This window comes from Panicum virgatum, chromosome 4K (genome assembly GCF_016808335.1).
Source record: "Panicum virgatum strain AP13 chromosome 4K, P.virgatum_v5, whole genome shotgun sequence".
NCBI lineage: Eukaryota > Viridiplantae > Streptophyta > Magnoliopsida > Poales > Poaceae > Panicum > Panicum virgatum.
In genome coordinates this window covers 31,445,024-31,461,734 of record NC_053139.1, presented here as the reverse complement: position 1 = coordinate 31,461,734, position 16,711 = coordinate 31,445,024, and the positions used below count along the sequence as shown (strand labels likewise).

Below are 16,711 nucleotides of genomic sequence, written 5' to 3'. Positions count from 1 at the left end.
CCTCGGTTTTTTCCCTTCTCCTCCGAGCATCCTCTGCCAACCTGCCTGTTCGATGTGCACGGAACGGACATTGCCAAGTGGTGGGCCCAGCATGCATTGCTAGCGCACGTTGTCCGCCTTACACACTACACACCTTAATCCTCACGCATTCAGCCTTTGTTACGCAAGCAGCTATTTTTACTTAATAATCCAACTACGTGGACATTCATTTAATATGCAATTGCAAACTAATATATTTTTCCTTGTAAAACATTCAGATCAGGTTTGTTATTCTTTTTTTCTAACGAACTGAACAGTTAGCATTTATGACCAAAATTCTTTGATTTTGAGATTTAAAAATGCCATGTAATTAAAAGACAAAGTATTTGTGATTGAACTCAAAACTTTGTCGGTAGGAACTAGGAAGTGGATGTTCTTTATCATTCTGCACATGGCTGAATGATTTACATTCCAAAACAGAAGTGTTTATGCTTTGCTAAACTGACATGGCAGTAAATAGTGAAATAAATGTTGCAGGAAAAGTTGGCTAATATGATCAGACAGTGAATATCTGTTGCACCAAATACTGGATTCGTCACAAGGAAAAAATTGCACTATGCTATTGGCACTTTGGCAGGATATGGGTATAAGCCTGTATACTTTACATCCCCACCTAGATGCTCTTGACTGGACTTCGCAAATCATTTCCCAGAACTCAGCAACCAGAATTCTTATCGACCAAAGTGAAAGACTCTTTACCATACAAAAATCTTATAATTCATGACTCAATGCCCTTGTGTTGCCTCAATGCCACAAAAGCAGAAGCACCTATGTTAGCCAGAGTTTGAGTTTCTATTGGTTGTCTGTGCCCATTTCGTTAGCAAGCTTTCACCACTAGATCGTCACCTGCGAGATATCCAATATCAATCAGCAAAAGAACAGGTCTTTGTAAAGAAATCGACCAAAGAATATAGCTAGGCAAAAAGTAGTATCACGAACCACACTGTTTTCAAGTCTAGCTTCAGAACATTTGTAATGATTAGCAAAGTATATTGATCCAAATATATTAATACCCATCAGGCAATCAAACCAAACCATGTCTGCACCTACTACCAAATTCGGATAGGAAAATCTAATCAGCATCCCTCGGGTGAATATTTATACCAGGTGGTAAGGAGCAATGGAACTGGCTCTGATTAGGATACCATGCTAATATCAAGAAGAGAAACTTTGTTGAATTGCATGAAAACAAAAGAGTGACCTGTGACCCCCTAGTTCTGGCAAATAATTATTGTTTTTCTAATATACAAGCATACTCTATTGATTTATCTATATTATTATTCAAAAAATTATCACCATCATTATGCATCTAAAGAGTCTGAATAAAGGCAGTTTCTCTAGAAAGAAACCTTTCAGAAAGAAACTTTTTAGATATAAGTTTGCTGCAACAATAGGCATCTGGACATCTCCCTCTCTGAAAAAAAACATGTTGTATATTTGAATTCTCAATAGGCACTCATATTCACAACAGGTACTCAACAGCCAAACTCTACAAGAAAGCAATGATTGGTAATAAGTTGCTTGGTTCAGGAGACAATAAACAGCAAAATGGTATGTAATTACGTCATGAAGCAATATAGACCAATCAGATCTCAAATGGTTTGCTTAGATTTATTTAAGGTGGAATCAAATCAAGTAGTGGTGCAGGCAAATTGGATGGGAGATGCAGAGTTGCAGACTGAGTGGGCATGCTGCCAACTGAAGAGCAACCGTTCAGGAAAGAGGAGGGGCAGCGACACATATGGTTGATTTATCTAAAATTTAATAACAAAACTGAGTACATTTTGCTAAAGATTGGTACATGATTGCATTCATTAACACACAGCACAAGTTCATTTTTCATTGACTCTATTTCTACAATCTGCCATAGTATGCTCACAGCCTCCTAATCTCATGGCATGGTTCATTTGGATACAGTTTCACAAGTGGATGCTGTTAACAATGGTAAATCTATGATCTAACATTGGTCTACACATGATGGGATATAATACCAAAATTGGCAAATCCTAATCAGTTCCAGTTGAACAGTTTCCCTAAAGAAAAATTCAATATCAGCTAAAACAACAGTTGGTCAATAGCAAAGACATGTGCTAAAAGAGTATATGGCAGCTCGTCGCCACAAGAATCAGCACCAGGACACCCTATGGTGCCCGTACACCCAATCAAAACTTTATAATCTGCAATACATGACATCAAGCTCGCGGTTAAGCTCAGAACCACAGGTCACCTCATCAATGAACTGCAGAATTGCAGAGAAGTCTATCTGAATCTCAGACTCAGGATGAACTGATTATCGATAATGCTGGTGGACAGGTTCAATTAAGACTACTGCAGTCAGCAAGTCAATATGCATTAACCTTTGTGTCATTGTGTGAGGAAAAGGAAATTTATCAGGATGTCATCACCAGCAAGGGACTTTATCTAAACAAATCGATAAAATCAGGTCAGCTGAAATTACAGAGACAACATGTTCTTTTATCCATACTTTACTAGCTTATTTACGGTCAATTAGTTAGTAAGATAATGCAGGGACTTGCAACTAGTGGAATGTACCTTACCTTCTCTGATGGACTTCATTTCCATGTGCAAAATTCATCTGGTGCACTGTCAGCTGCAGTGTAATAAGTGCTTGCCCAGCTTAAACTGCAATTCACAATCCAATATGAGTTCATCAGATACAAAGGAAAAAAAATCAAATTTGAAGAACGACACACTGATAGGAAGCTGTACTTATCGGTTCTATCCCTGCATCTAATTGGATCCGCATTTGTTAGCCACTCAACCAGGGATTTCTGCTAGAATCTCGTGCGGGGTGTGGAAATCCAATCATCCAGGAGAGTGTGTGATGTAGGTTGTCCAAATATAATACCTGTTGAGAATGGAGTTGAAAACTATATACCATAACTCATTTCATCAAAACTGTGTACAAACAAAAATATTTGGCTATTAATGCAATAACGAAAACTTACGATCAGGAGACAAGCACAGTCAGAAATTGTTGCAGGAGGGCTTCACGTCTCATTTATCCAGTCAAATCCATGGCGAAGGAAAAAGATGGGAACCTGCAGTCGCGTAAGAACAACCTGAAGTTCGATTACAGTACTGGCGACCCACCTAGGAAGTCGATCTGCCAACGAAATTGGAAGCAGGTGCATGCGAAAGAGCTACGAACCTGGCATCGCCGATCTTCAACGCTGCGAATCTGTCTCCAAACCCAGGCGAGATCGGGATGGGAAGATGGCAAATTGCCGACAGAGAGTGGGGGAAGAAGGGTTGGATGGGGGCTGGGGCGCTTGTTGTAGGGTCGGCGCGAGATCGACGATGAGAGCAACGGCGGTGGCAGGGGTATTACTGTCCTGGTCGACGGCGAGGGCAACGGCGGTGTCGGGAATGAAGAGGCTGGCCAGCAGCCGGCGGCTGGCAGCGCCATCCCCCGCAGCGGCGTCGGGAAACGGATCGCGATCTGGGGAGCGACGGGAAGGAATGGCGCAGTATCGTCGCAAAACGGATCGCGAGCTGGGGAAGAAAACTGCTTTCGGCTGGCCAGGTGTGCTAGGGGGGGGGGGGGGGGGGGGGGGGGGGCGGGCAAGGAAATCGGGAGGAAAAAAACCGATGTGCCGTGGGCGCCGGGGGAGGGTGCTGGCCGCGCGACCCCGGGCTCGGGTACGGAATACATTATTCTATACCCTGGGTATTCAATAGATCTATTATATATATATTACTGGCCAACTCAACGTGTTGGCCTTTTATAATACTGCCAGATGGTTCTCATCGGCTCTTATCACTCGCCCTCCCACAAGCTAGGGAAATACTTCTTGAGGTGTTGGCCATTGAACGCCACAGGAAACTTGACACCATCCAATTCCTCAAGCATGTATGCATTTCTAGGCAAAATCTGATCAACCTTGTACGGTCCGTGCCAAGTTGGAGACCACTTGTCATATTTTCTATCTTTAGTTCCCAATGGTAGTACTGCCTCCCAAACCAGGTCTCCAACCTGGAACTTTTTCGGCTTGACTTTTTTGTTGTATGCACGAGCAACTTTAGCCTTGTTTTCCTTGATCTTCTCAAGTGACCAAAGTCTTAGCTCTATAAGATCCTCCACATTATCGCTCATCAAGGCTGCATACTCTTCAGCCGATAGATCATTCTGAAACTCAACACGCCTCGATCCGGCCGTGATCTCCCATGGTAACACAGCATCTTGACCGTAGACCAAATGATATGGTGACGTCTTGATGGATCCGTGACCCGTAATACGATATGCTCACAAAGCCTCTGACAACACCTCATGCCAGCGCCTAGGATATTCATCGATCTTCCTTTTGATTAGCTTGATAAGGCTCTGGTTGGATGCTTCATCCTGTCCATTAGCATGGGCATAATATAGGGATGATCTGATCAGCTTGAACCCCGTGTCATCGGCAAACTTTCTAAATTTCTCTGATATAAAGACCGATCCTCCATCGGTCGTGATGGTCTGAGGGATCCCAAACCTATGAATGATGTGCTCTTTAACGAAATTGATCACATCTTTTGATGCCACCGACCTCATGGGTACCGCCTCCACCCATTTTGTGAAATAATCCGTGACAGCTAACACCCATTGGTGACCTTTGTTAGATGGCGGGTTAATCTGGCCAATCATATCCATGGCCCAACCCTTGAACGGCCATGGCTTAATAATAGGATTCATTACTGATGCCGGTACCATCTGAATTTTGCCGAATCTCTGACATGCCTGACATCCCTTGTAATATTTAAAGCAATCCTCAAGCATGGTAGGCCAGTAATATCCTGATCGCCTAATCAGCTATTTCATCTTATGAGCCGATTGATGAGTACCGCAGGCTCCTTCATGAACCTCATGCAAATGCCGATTCGACTCTGTAGGTCCCAGACATTCAAGCAGCAGTCCTTCCAAAGTCCGGTAAAATATGTCGTCCCCAATCAGAACATACTTCATAGCTTTAAGTCTTATCCTTCTGGGTGCCTCCCGAGCCGAATCCTTCAAATAATTGAAGATATAGGCTCTCCAGTCTCCAGGTTCTAGAAACTAAACCTCCACATTGACTCCATCGGCTGTTTCCTTATATCCAGAAGCCATTTGTGCCAAGTCATTGGCTTCACTGTTCAAAGTCCTTCATATCCAGTGGAAATTAATGTACCTGAATTGTGACATCAACTCACGGCACTGCATTCATATCGGAAAAAGAGCATCGCTCTCACATTTATATTCTTCCGTGAGCTGAGAAATCACCAGTTTTGAATCCCCAAATATTTCCACTGCTTCTGCACCAGCTTCCAGGAGTAACTACATCCCCTTGCGAACGGCCTCATACTCTACTAAATTATTGGTGCATGGAGTAGCCATCCGGATGGAAAAGGAATATGTCGCCCCACGAGGCGATACCAACAGAATTCCTACACCGCACCCATCATCACAAGCCGATCCATCGAAAAACATGGCCCATGCACGTACAAAAAGTGCGGACACGTCAGTGTTGACCCTGTCTGCAATGAGATCCGCCAGTGCATGTCCCTTAACTGCCTTTGCAGGTTAATATCGGATATCGAATTCCGACAATGCAAACATCCATTTTCCTAGCCGGCCTTTCAGAATAGGAGCTGACAACATATGCTTCATGACATCCGATTTGCATATAACGATCGACTCCGCCGAGAGCAAAATATGTCGAAGCTTAGTACATGTAAAGAATAAATAAAGACAAAGCTTTTCGATCTCAGGATACCTGGTCTCGGCGTCCAACATGCGCCTGCTGAGGTAGAAGACAACCCTCTCCTGGTCGCCATGTTTCTGAATCAGAACCGAGGCGATGGAAGTGTCACCCACGGACAAGTACACGTAGAAAGGCCTGTCCTGCCGTGGAGGAACCAAAATTGGAGGCTTCGACAAGTATTCCTTTATTTCGTTGAAAGCTTGCTGCTGCTCTGCCCCTAGTGAAATTCATCATCGGACTTGATCTTCACCAGACCCATGAACAGCTCGACACGCCCAGACAGATTGGAGATAAATCGTCAGACAAAGTTGATTTTGCCGATGAGCTTTTGTAACTCCTTCTTCGTAGTAGGCGGCTTCATTGTCTTTACCGCCTCCTGACTCTTCAAGCCAATCTTGATTCCCCGCTCATGCACCAGGAATCCTAAGAACTGACCGGCTGACACGCCAAAGGCACATTTCTTTGGGTTCATTTTGAGCCCAAACTTACGAGTTCGTTCCAAAACTTTACGCAAATCTCCCAGATGCCCCCCCCAGCTGACATGGACTTGACCACGACATCATTAATGTAGATTTCTACTAGCTTGCCGATGAGATCATGAAAAATGTAATTCATGGCGCGTTGATACGTTGCACCAGCATTTTTCAATCCAAAAGTCATAACCAAGTACTCGAACAAGCCAACCGCGCCTGGTACTCTGAACGCGGTCTTGCTTATGTCTTCTAGGGCCATGAAAATCTGGTTGTAGCCAGCGTTACCATCCATAAAACTCAGCATTTTGTAACCGGCAGTGGCGTTGATTAATGTTTCTGCCACGGGTATCGGATATTCGTGCTTTGGCGTTGCTCTGTTGAGGTCTCTAAAATCCACGCAGACTCTCCATCGGCCATCCTTCTTCTGTACAGGGACCACACTAGAGATCCATTTTGCGTACCTGCATGGCCTGATGAACCCTGCGTCCAACATCTTTTGCACCTCTTTCTTGACCTCCTCTAGAACTTCAGCCTTCATCTGCCTTGCTCGTTGTTGAAACGGCTGAAATCCTTTCTTAAGCGGGAGCGGATGTTCGACGATGCTTCTATCCAAACCAGGTATTTCAGTATAATCCCACGCGAAACAATCCTGGTATTCCCTCAACAATGCTATCATCGGCTCACGCAGACTCGGGTCTAGCTTCTTGCTGATAAATGTTGGTCGCGGCTTATCCCCGGGACCATTATCCACTTCCTCCAAATCATCAGCTGATGTAAACCCATATCCCAACATGCCGTCGCCTGTTAAATCGACTGCAGACGCAGGCGACTCGTTATCATCTGCCACGTCGACAGCAAACACGGGGATATGACAAAAGAAAGTTTTCGGACGATCGCACGGGCCGGCCGTTTCTATATTACTCCTTGAAACTGAATGCTCATTAACTGACCAGCTACCAGAGCAGGCCATTGTTTGTACATAATGTAACAACTTTAACTCCAAACATATATTACTCATTCTTTGGGGCCGGTCGCTGGGACCGGCCTCTCTAATCTTGCTGGATTCCGTAACTTGCTAGAATGTTTTTACTCTGTGAGGCCAGTGGATAAGACCAGTCTCAGCCCGTTTTTTGACGCTTCGATCCGATCACAGTTTTCCAGCGCGATCCCTGAGATCGGCTCTTGCCCTTCCGCGTCCCAGGCGTTCATATCTACGAGGGAAACCTCGCTGGAGTCATCTGCACGGACCACCTCCACTTCATCGCCATCCCACTGGACCAAACACTGGTGCATCATGGAAGGAACACAACAATTGGCGTGAATCCAATCCCTCCCAAGCAGCACTATGTATGTACTCTTACTGTTGACGATGAAGAACGAGGTTGGGACGGTCTTGCGGCCAATTGTCAACTCCACATTGAGGATGCCCTGCGCCTCTGACGGTTGGCTGTTGAAATCATTGAGCATCACGTTGGTCTTGATAAGATCAGCAGCGGAACGACCCAACCGGCGCAGCAATGAGTACGACATCAGATTGACTGCGGCGCCAGTGTCGACCAACATCTTGTTCACAGGCTTGCCATCGATGAGGCCCTTGAGATACAATCCCTTCAGGTGCTTGTAGCTTTTCTCCTTGGGCTTCTCGAAGATGATCGGCTGTGGACCGAGATCCAGCTGCGCGATGGCCAATTCCTCCGGTTGGGGCGCCCGAAACTCCGACGGAAGCACGAACACCATGTTCACATCAGCCGATGGCTTGTCATCGGCTCTTGGCTACTTGGGGCGCCACTCCCTCCTTGGAGGGCGCCTTTCCACCCTTCGCGGGTGCCTGACTTGCTCCACGAGATCTGGACGCCTTTCCACAGCACTTCGAGGTACCTTGCTTCCGCCTCCTCGAGATTGCGTAAGCACTGCACCCTGCGCTTCTGTGAGCGGCTGAGCCTGTCAGGACACCATCGTGGACGATGATACTTATCTTCCTCTTCTAGCTCAAGATCATCCCTGGATGGCCGCCTAACATGGTTGTCGTAATGTGTTCTGGGCCCCAAGTGCTGGAACACTGATGTCTCGACTTGCTGGCGTCCCCAAGGCCTGCACTCCAAGCAATCATCTATAGTAGGCAATCGGATCATGCCAGAATTCCAACAGTACCTGAAGAACGGGCAATGCCAGTGGTTGCGTATAGCCTGGCGCCTCCCCAGCGTCCTCCCTGTGTGGTGCTCATACTCGTCCTCTTCCGATTCATATCGGCGGCGCAACTTGTATTGATACTGGTATTTTTCCAGAAGCCGATTAGAAGCTGGGAGTTGATTGCGGATGTGACGCACTTGTTCTTCAGTAACATGTCGCTGCTCCGGCTCGTCTTCATCCTGGGCCGTTTGCCAGAAGCGGCCTCCTTCCTCTGCTCGTCACGGCGGCGTATGAGTCCCGCCATGTTGATCTGGAACGCCAAGTTCTGGCCTTCAGGTCCAAGATCTGACAGCTCCACCATGTTAGATTGTGGGAATGGTTGACTGTCCACCTTAATCGTGTGTTGAGCCAGAATTAATCGGCCTTGCTCGATAGCTGATTGGATATGCCGACGTAGCTCCTTGCAGTCATTTGTGGTACGGGTGAACGAGTGGTGCCACTTGCAGTACAGCCTCCCCTGCAGCTCTTGCGTCGTTGGCAACTTGTGATTCTCTGGGAGCTTCAACTGCTTCTCCTTGAGCAGTAAGTCGAATATCTGCTCTGCCTTGGTCACGTCAAAGTCAAAGCCCTTCACAGGCCCCTTCTGTTTGACCCACTTGCATGGGACGGGGTTTGCCCCCCCCCCCCCCCGGGTCCACTCCGCCATAGCCACTTCTTGTTCCTCGCCAGAATCATCGGAATCACCTGCTTGGGCCATATTGACATGGCGCTTGAATTTTTTCGGGTACAGATCAGGGTGGTAGTGTTCATACGCCGTGAGCTTCTGCACCATGTGTGCCAGAGAAGTGAATTCCAATTGAAAAGCCAGATCGTTGATCGGCTTAGCGAGTCCCAGAACTGCCAAATCAACTGCCTCCGTCTCTGTGATGCGCGATGAGTAGCATCGATTCTTGACATCTCTGAAGCGTTGTACGTACTTTGAGACACTTTCCTCCTGCTTCTGCCAGACTTGGGCGAGGTCGGCAATCCCGGCTTCGGCAGCCTCTGAATGATACTGGGTGTAGAACTGATCTTCCAGCTGCCTCCAAGTCCGGATCGAATCTGGGGGCAGCGATGTATACCATCCAAAAGCTGAACTTGTGAGAGACTGGGAGAAGAAACAGACCCTCAGAGGATCCGATACTGAAATCATCCCAAGCTGCGTCAGGTATCGGCTCACATGTTCAATGGAGCTGGCTCCTTCTGATCTGCTAAATTTGGTGAACTCCGGGAGCCGATACTTGGGTGGCAATGGGATCAGGTCATAATCACTTGGATACGGCTTGGAATAGCCAATCGCCTTTCTCTTGGGCAGGATGCCGAACTGGTCCCTTAGTATTGCACTGATCTGCTCCACACTAAGAACTCCTGGGGCTGAGGGCTCAGCACTCGGCCCGGTAGCGTACTTCGCTAGCCATGCCTGCTTCTCCACATCTGCTCCTGAAGCTCCAGTACCCTTCAGATGCCCCGTGCGTGTTCGGTTGATATTGTCAGGTATGTACACGCACGTGTAGCCGTGCGGGATCTCTTTGGGCGGCTCTCTCAGGAACTGTCCCTCCCCCGGGGTCACCGCCGATCTTGTAGACGACATAGATCGGCGAACTCTGCGGTCCTGCTGCCGCGAGCGAGTACGATACTGGCGGCCTAGATTGCAACGTAGCTTCCCCCCTGTGGGTCCCTAGGAGTGGTCCCGATGGGGAGTACTGGTTCTTGATCACCTCCTGAACAACGCGATGTGCCACGCGCTCGAGCTCATTCACCAGGCTTTCTGAGTGCCGATGAAGCGTGTGATCCACCATGTAGTTCATCTCCTAGCGTAGGGCTCTAGTGCGCTCTTCTGATGGCACAGACAGTCAACGTTGTCGAGAGCGCCCTCTGGTGAGAACCCCTTCCACCTGATGCCGTGGTTGCGGCTCCTCTCGAAAGAGCCGATGAGATAGGCTTCAAACTGAGCTTTGATATCATCATATTTTTGCTTGTGTTCTGGAGTCAGCTCTTCATACGTGACAGGTTTGGTAACCGGCGGAACAGGAGCTTGGTCTTGAGGTCCAGTCATCTCTGCGGCGGGCGTTGTTGTTGATGAAGGTCCCACTGGGCGTGCTAGAATGTGTTGTCGGTCAAAACCCACCGGCGAGTAGCAATGGGAAACACGAAGAGCCGGGAGGTCGCCGGGGCACTGGCAGGCACTGCTCCCTCGTCAACGGCTCGCAATTCCAGCACACGCCACGGCTTTATAAGACGCAGGGCGTGCCACCTGACCTATACCCGATCAGGAAGGTGCGAACGTGCTTGCGACGATTTGCCTGCATACACAAACACGTGGAAACATGAGTCCAAGCCGTGGTCGGCTCCCCGGGACGACTCTTGCATCGGCTTTAAAGAGCCGATCGAGTCCCGGTGTCAGATTGGATCTGCTTGTATCCGGATATTGATAAATAAGGCAAATAACTATAAAATTACTTCAATTAAACCTAGCTAATCTAATCCACGACGGTAAAAGCCTCACTGCTAGATCGGAACATCCTACATGTAATTGGGCCTAATGAGCGTAATACATAACTAAACCTTAACCAGAATAGAGGCCTAAGAATAAGCTAAAGCCGATTCCCGGATCAATTCCCTGTTAAGACTAAGGCAAAGCATCTAATACGTCACCGGATCATCCAACCCATTTGCAAGGCCTAACCTAGCAGATATTACGCCAATTCTTAAGTATAAGAACAAACCGTAACAGATTAGATCTACTAGATGGAAAAGAAGCAGGGTGTTGTCTTCGTGCAACTAATTCTATGCAACAAGAATTAGCATAAGATTAAAACGTGGCTGCACAGAAACAACATGATATTCTTAGATGGTAAGCAACAAAAGCATAATGAATCTACTAAAAGCCATGCTACGAACATCAAAATAACTAGTATTACTCGCCATCAAAAATGCTTCAGTACGAGTAATACCAAGGTAAAAGCAAGAACAACGCTGCCCTGATCGCAAGAAGCGATCAGGGCAGCATGGCGCTTACTTGGATGAAACTCTAGAATTAGGGGTGGCGATGCGCCGAGAGTTGTTGATTGCAAACGTGATGACATCCTCTTTTACAAATACCATAGGATACATATTTATAGTCCGGAGACTTGGGAAACAATCTAAACTAATGTGTCCATATCGGACTCTATCTCTAACTCAATCTGAACTAAATCTAAGGATACATGGCCCACATGGCCCAAATGCTCACGCAGGAGCCGATTCGTAAACCTTCTTCAATTTCTTCATTAAGCCCAACTTACTCGCGGCGCATTAATTAACCTATTAAATTATGGCGATAACAGTAGTACCCCTCGATACAAACAAAGAAAAGATGGGGGTGATGAGACAAGGATGAATGGAGCTCCTCAGAAAGTTGCATGGTATTTCCCTTTAATTCCTCGACTGAGGCGTTTGTTTGCAACAAGCAAGGATGCACAGCTGTTGCATTGGCACAAGGAGGGGCGCAGGAATCATGATTATCTACAGCACCCGGTAGATTCAGCTCAGTGGCACCTCATTAATTTCAAGTATTGAAATTTTTTTGATGATATGAGGAATCTTCGATTTGCACTAAACACAGATGGCATGAACCCATTCGGTCACATGAGTAGCTCCCATAGCATTTGGCCAGTGTTACTGTCAATTTAAAATCTTCCACCATGGTTGTGTAAAAGTACATGATGATGTCAATTCTCATATCAGGCCCGCATCAACCAGGCAATGACATCGATGTGTATCTCAGACCCCTTGTGGATGATCTGAAAACACTCTGGTCATTGGGTGTTGAGCTCTACGATGAGTACAAGAAAGTACCCTTCACACTACATGGCATGCTATTTTGCACTGTAACCAATATCCCTGGTGGTCGTTCAGTCTCTGGGTAGTGTAAGATGGCACGAGGAAGACAACATCTGCTCCAAGGCATTTCAATGGGAAATATGTCTATGGTCAGGTCAAGGATCTCGACGATGTGCAAGGGAAGAAAAGCACTACCCTTGGAAAGAGAAAGCGCGATACAGTAGATTCTAAGAAGATAAGGTGGAAAAAGAGGTCAATACTTTGGGAGCTACCTTGTTGGATAGACTTAGCTGTCCGTCATAGTATTTATGTCATGCATGTGAAGAAGAATGTTTGTGGGAGTTTACTCGGCATACTCATGAATGACAAGGGGAAATCAAAGGACCACGTGAGAGCACAAGATGACATGGAACACATGGACATAAGACCCGAGCTTTGTCATGATGGCACCAGTGCACGGCTACAGGCGTCTGCTATAAACCTAACCAAGAAAGAGAAGTAGGAATTTTGTGAGTTCTTCCATAGTGTGAAAGGTCCTTCTGGTTATTCATCTAATATGAACAAACTTGTTTCGGTGAAGGAGCAGAAATTTCTCCCAATGAAGGCTGCGATGTTATCCTCACCACTATGCTTGCTGTTGCAATTAGGAACATATTGCCAGAAAAGGTACAAATGGCCATCATGAGCCTGTGCTTCTTCTTTAATGCGATCTCTCAGAAGGTAATTGATGAGGCGTCACTCGATGATCTAGAGCAGAACATGTTTGAGACAATATGTCTTCTTGAGGCATATTAATTTCACACCATCCTTCTTTGATATATCTGTCCATCTTATTGCTCACTTGGTTAAGGAGATAAGATACCTTAATCCGGTATACCTACATCACATGTATCCATATGAGAAATTCATGAGTACCCTAAACAAGTATACAGAAGCCAAGTTCATCCTGAGGGAAGTATGGGTCAGGGTTACTCTACTGAGGAGGTAGTTGACTGGTGCCTTGATTACATTGACCCTAAAAATCCAATTGGCATCTCAAAGTCGCGCCATGAGGGAAGGTTAACGGAGATAGGATTCTTGGGGAGAAAACATTTAATGCTGATCCGAATGCGTTGCAATTATGTCCATCATTGATGAGATGCAATGATAGTTTAGTTTGTTCTGCCACTATCATTCTTCCTATGAATATGAGTTAACAATTGAGGATATTTAATTATGTCCTAATTCGACCATAGCTTACCAAATTATAGAGATATCCAAAAATATATCATTATCTTATGTATATTGTTAGTATAAATATAAATTGTAGTTTATATTATATTCTACTAATATAAATTTTTATTTATTAGACTTTTTAAAACACGTGCATGCGGCACGTGCACCTCTACTAGTTTAACTATAAATACTCGTTTGACTATTTTATAACAAGCATATTATGAAGGAAATATAGAATATCCTTAATTTTTTTATAGATAATAATATATAGGTTCTCAAGTGTAATTGTTTCTTATGATTAATCCCTTTTAGAAATTGAAATGAGAGTATACCATACCAACAAATATGCAAATACTACAGCTAGCATTGGCTTCATAGTAAAATTGCTTCCCTAGGCATCTAATTCACTTTCTAAACAGCTTGATGTACAATAAGACTATTTTACATTTCATCTACTGATTTATTCATTAGGTTAGTTTGTGGTTGCCCTCATATGTTAAAGTTCATTGAGTTTTTTTTTAATATCAAATGTTCCTGCTAAGCATTAATATACTCAACCAGCATGGTTCCATCTAGAATCCTCTGCTTTACTCTAGAATGCTAATATCACTCTTATGCAAATATCATGGAAGGGCGTGGCATTCTCTGAACAATCACATGATATGGCAGAATATGTCATGCTGCTACTCCTTCCAAAAGCGCAGCGCTTTGTTGTTCTAGAGTAAATTCCTTATTATTAGCAATACAAAAATAAGGTGGTGGTTGATTTAGTATTTATCAATCATTGAAGAACTAGTCTTTCATTCTTTTTTTTATTCTTGCCTTTAGTTTCCATCCTTTTTTTAGGTAAAACTTAGTTTCCATCCCTTAGAAGCCAATTCTGTCTATACGACCCATAGATGTTGTTAATTGCATTGGCATGTGAAAAGACACATTTGCCCTTGAAATAAATGCGTGGCAAGAAGACTTTATGAGTTTGTTGGCCCCTCCATAGCCAACCCATGTAGAGAAGTTTCATATCTCCATCTCCCTTTTTATGTGTTGTTGCCACAAGGTTGGGAAGGTGATGGTTCTAGCATCTAGGGATTGGAGTAGAGGAAGGGGGAAGAAATAGGTAGTTCATGGAAGAGTTTTAGGAGACGAGCTATCGGTTGTCCACCTACTAGTACACATATAGATAACGCTAATATTGCCGTTAATGCAAAAAAAGACATTTCTCAGGCCAAAACTGATATTGGCACCAGATTAAAAGCGGTGGCATAAAAGAATAGAAAATAGAGATAATGAGTGATGCTAGGACAGGTAATCTGTTTCATCTGGTCGTCTCTGGTCAAACGTTTGTGTGCATGATTGGATTTGGATGGTCCATGCTGCCGGCCCCACCAAGATTACTTTTTTTTTAATAAACACAGCTTTCACATATGCGCTTTTTCAACAAAGTGCACTGAATCAAAGCAGAAATGCATCGAATGATTGATGACATCCAGATTGCACTGAATCAAAGCAGAAATGCATCGAATGATTGATGACATCCAGATGTTCATGAATCACGAGGTTCGAGGTGAAATACAAAACCGCGCTGCTAGTGTACGGACCAGCTCCCGGGCCGGACGTCCTAACTAGTGCAACATCAGAGATTACTATTTGTAACATGAAAAAAATGATATGTAAAAATGACTGTGTTGTTGGACTCTAAAAAAAATTCCTGCAACATGAACACTATATAACCAGACATGAGAGCTGCCGATTATATTAAAAAGAAGAAGCAACGTCCAGACCGGACACTACAACAACCAACAAAGACACCATCACTAGCTAACACGACCATACAACTCAACTCAAACTCAACTCAAACAACAACTGGTTGGTTTGAGACATCAACACGATTGCACAACTCAAACTCGACTTCATAAAAAACCACCACGTCGCGCCACCACTACCCAAGAAGAAGCCGACAACAACCCACCTCGCAAACGCCATCGTCCCCGACGATGTCCCGCACGAACCACCCTCTGCATGCAGAACTGGCCGACGTAGTCCGCTGCAAGCTAAGTAACCACCGCGACTCCTCCACCGTGACGCCGTCGTCTTCAAATTCCGTAGACACGATTGCCGATTTCCCAACTCCGGCCGTACGTCGGCAAAAGTCAGCAGAAGAGCCCACTGCACCACACCGAAAAAGCTGCCGCCATGCAGGACCCCTCGCCGAAGTACTGTTGCGGCACAATGCACCCAAACACCAAAAAGAGCGCCAGATCACAGAACACCGAGACGACCCAGGCCTCAACTCAACGCGTGGGGGCCTCGCCACATCCACCGCCGCGTACCACTCCTCGGACACCACCTTAAAGCGCACAGTGTCTCGCCACTATTGTCGCTGGACTCCCCAAGGATCCGGCCTTGCTTCGCTGTCGAGGGTGATATAGTACCACCGAGCCACTCCAAAACCTCACCTTCATCGCGCCGCCGCTAGAATCTCTATTGCACCACCTGCGCGGGCATAAAGCCTCCAGAGAAACAGCTCAGCGCCGCTGCCCTGGTCGGATTGGGGCATCGACCCAGGCCTCAACTTACTATGTCTGGTCAGATTGGACTGTGGACTAGAGTCACTACCACACCCTGCCCCATCGAATTGGGTCCTCGACGCAAGCCGCACTAACGCAAACAACAAAAATAATTACAAGAAGAAAAAAAGGAAGAGAAGGGTTAGCACAACCTATCAATGGCGGTCGCCGCCATCCGGATTAGCCTAGTGTCGGCTTCAAGAAGGTCACGTCGCCGACGCTAGTTTAAGATGGGGAAGATTTTCACCCGCAACATTCAGCATGGGAAAGTCAAGAGGTACAAAAATACACCTGCAAGGAGAGAGCAACGTCCGCAGACGTCACCGTCCAAATTTTCACCAACACCTCGGCCAAACCCCGAAGGAACGGCAGCAGTCCTGACCGCAACCAGGCAAGCACCTAGCGCCGTCGTGGGCGACACAGGCGTCGCACGCGGCAAGTGCCGTTGCTGCCGGGCCACATGTGCCACCACCACGGCGGCCGTCGCGATGCGCCGTCCACACAGCACGCCGGCCGCGAACACCGCCGAGCCGAGCCGCGCTGGACGCGAACGCCACGGAAACTATTGCAACATATGTCAAAGCGTCTGTTTTTTTTTTTCAAAATTCGGGGCCTATCATTGCTGAATACAAAAAACTTGCATCTGGAAAAAGAACCCTGACATACTTTAGCCCCTCATTTCCTCTTA

At 46.0% G+C, this 16,711-nt stretch overlaps 1 long non-coding RNA gene across 1 annotated transcript; it reads right to left on the bottom strand.

Annotated features, from left to right (window-relative positions):
• Positions 1 to 508: 508 nt before the first annotated feature.
• Positions 509 to 3,600, bottom strand: LOC120703640. The gene is made up of 5 exons (XR_005687102.1): positions 3,212 to 3,600; positions 3,009 to 3,101; positions 2,770 to 2,908; positions 2,598 to 2,682; positions 509 to 885 (listed from the first exon to the last, which is right to left on the bottom strand). It is a non-coding gene; the product is annotated as an uncharacterized LOC120703640 (long non-coding RNA).
• Between the last annotated feature and the right edge of the window lie 13,111 nt (positions 3,601 to 16,711).